The 3,079-nt window shown below is 45.8% G+C and overlaps 1 non-coding gene across 1 annotated transcript; it reads right to left on the bottom strand.

Moving 5' to 3' along the window:
- Positions 1 to 1,907: 1,907 nt before the first annotated feature.
- On the bottom strand, positions 1,908 to 2,014 carry LOC128843818 (U6 spliceosomal RNA). The gene has a single exon (XR_008446346.1). It is a non-coding gene; the product is annotated as a U6 spliceosomal RNA (small nuclear RNA).
- Positions 2,015 to 3,079: the final 1,065 nt, after the last annotated feature.

Raw genomic sequence — 3,079 nt, 5'->3', positions numbered from 1 at the left:
CGGCAGCATCCGCAGGTTCAGCTGATTGCAGCTTCCACTAGCTGAGGTTCACCACTCCAGGCCAATGGGGGCTGCAGGAAATGTCAGCCAGCACATCCCTCAGCCCACGCCGCTTCCTGCAGCCCCCATTGGCCTGGAATGGCAAACCGCGGCCAGTGGGAGCTGTGATTGGCCGAACCTGCGGACGCTGCAGGTAAACAAACCATCCCAGCCCACCAGCGGATTTCCCTGACGGGCCACGTGCCAAAGGTTGCTGATCCCTGCCCTAGTGGTACCCATAGGGGTGGTCTCACTCACCAATGAGCTCCTTGTGTAACGATACAAGGTATAAAGGGCAGAGTCGCCCCACCTCTCCCTCAGTTCTTTCTCACAAGAATTCAACTGTAGACTTCAATGCATTGGGGAAGGAGAGTGGGTCATGTATTGGACATATGCCCAACACATCTTGAAGAAGAACAGCTACAAAAAGTAACCTTTTTTTCCTTTGAGTGCTTGCAAATGTCCATTACACACAGTTCTATCCAAGTAAGAGGCTCAATGAACACTGAGGGTATGGAGTCTTCACTCATCCCTATGAGTGCAGTTTCAGGAAGAACCCAGGCAAATAGATAGATTGATTCAAGTGAAAGTCAGAAATCACTTTTGAAAGGAACTTAGGGTGTGACAGCTGCACTTTGTCCTTGTAGAAAACTGTGTATGGTGGGTCAGTGATCAATGCATTCAATTTCACCTACCCTCTTGCTTGAGGTGATGATTACATGGAAGGTCACCTTCAGTGACAGGTGCAAAATCAAGCATTGATGCCAACTGCTCAAAGGTCAGGGGGTAGCCGTGTTAGTTTGTATCTACAAAACAACAAGGAGTCTGGTGGCACCTTAAAGACTAACAGATTTATTTGGGCATAAGCTTTCGTGGGTAAAAACCTCACTTCTTCAGCTGCATAGAGTGAAAGTTACAGATGCAGGCATTATATACTGACACATGGAGAGCAGGGAGTTACTTCGCAAGTGGACAACCAGTGTTGACAGGGCCAATTCAATCAGGGTGGATGTAGTCCACTCCCAATAATAGATGAGGAGGTGTTAATTCCAGGAGAAGAAAAGCTGCTTCTGTAATGAGCCAGCCACTCCCAGTCCCTATTCAAGCCCAGATTAATGGTGTTAAATTTGCAAATGAATTTTAGTTCTGCTGTTTCTCTTTGAAGTCGGTTTCTGAAATTTTTTTGTTCAATGATAGTGACTTTTAAATCTGTAATAGAATGACCAGGGAGATTGAAGTGTTCACTTACTGGCTTATGTATGTTACCATTCCTGATGTCTGATTTGTGTCCATTTATTCTTTTGCGGAGGGACTGTCCGGTTTGGCCAATGTACATGGCAGATGGGCATTGCTGGCACATGATGGCATATATGACATTAGTGGATGTGCACGTGAATGAGCCCTTGATGGTGTGACTGATGTGGTTGGGTCCTCTGGTGGTGTCGCCAGAGTAGATATGGGGACAGAGTAGGCAACGAGGTTTGCTACAGGGATTGGTTCCTGGGTTGATGTTTCTGTGGTGTGGTGTGTAGTTGCTGGTGAGTATTTGTTTCAGGTTGGGGTTGTCTGTAAGCGAGGACTGGCCTGCCTCCCAAGGTCTGTGAGAGTGAAGGATCATTTTCCAGGATAGGTTGTATATCATGGATAATGCGCTGGAGAAGTTTTAGCTGGGGGCTGTATGTGATGGCCAGTGGTGTTCTGTTATTGTCCTTGTTGGGCTTGTCCTGTAGTAGGTGATTTCTGGGGTACCCATCTTGCTCTGTCAATCTGTTTCCTCACTTACCCAGGTGGGTATTGTAGTTTTACGAATTCTTGATAAACATCTTGTAGGTACATATTGGAGCGGCGGCGCCCAGAGTCGCCGCCACCCCAATATGGAACGCTTCACGAATTTGTGTGTCATCCTTGCGCAGGGGCCATGCTAATCTTCTCTGTATCGTTCCAATTTTAGTATATGTGCTGCCGAAGCGAGCACAAGATCTTTATCAAGCATTCGTAAAATGCCATATCTACTCTGGCGACACCATCAGAGGACCCAACAACATCAGCCACACCATCAAGGGCTCATTCACTTGCACATCCACTAATGTCATATATGCCATCATGTGCCAGCAATGCCCCTCTGCCATGTACATTGGCCAAACCGGACAGTCCCTCCGCAAAAGAATAAATGGACACAAATAGGACATCAGGAATGGTAACATACATAAGCCAGTAAGTGAACACTTCAATCTCCCTGGTCATTCTATTACAGATTTAAAAGTCACTATCATTGAACAAAAAAAATTCAGAAACAGACTTCAAAGAGAAACAGCAGAACTAAAATTCATTTGCAAATTTAACACCATTAATCTGGGCTTGAATAGGGACTGGGAGTGGCTGGCTCATTACAGAAGCAGCTTTTCCTCTCCTGGAATTAACACCTCCTCATCTGTTATTGGGAGTGGACTACATCCACCCTGATTGAATTGGCCCTGTCAACACTGGTTGTCCACTTGCGAAGTAACTCCCTGCTCTCCATGTGTCAGTATATAATGCCTGCATCTATAACTTTCACTCTATGCATCTGAAGAAGTGAGGTTTTTACCCACGAAAGCTTATGCCCAAATAAATCTGTTAGTCTTTAAGGTGCCACCAGACTCCTTGTTGTTTTTAACTGCTCAAAGGGAGGATCATAAGTGGCGACAACACTAAGTTCAGGTCCCAGGAAGGTACTGGGTCTCTGATGGGTGAAAACAATCTATCTTGACCCTTAAGGAATCTGTGAGACTGCTTTCACTCATCCTATTTATGTCTTAGAGTGAAAAGCTGAGATGGCTGGTAGGTGCACCCTGATGGAGCTAAGCACTAAACCTGACTCCTTGAGGTTCAAGAAATAGTCAGGTATCATTTGAATTTTAATCTGCATCAGGCAGACTGATGGGCTGTTCCCCCTACATCTCCCCTGAAGGGATTAAGGTGTCTCAGAAGGAGCTAACTAACCAATAGGTAGCTCTTAGGAGATGACTTAGGCTTGACTGACAAGCACTAATTGAAGATG

Source organism: Malaclemys terrapin, chromosome 9, assembly GCF_027887155.1.
Source record: "Malaclemys terrapin pileata isolate rMalTer1 chromosome 9, rMalTer1.hap1, whole genome shotgun sequence".
NCBI classification, from domain to species: Eukaryota; Metazoa; Chordata; order Testudines; family Emydidae; genus Malaclemys; species Malaclemys terrapin.
Note: the sequence above shows the minus strand (reverse complement) of the source record. Positions and strands in the feature narration are given on the sequence as shown.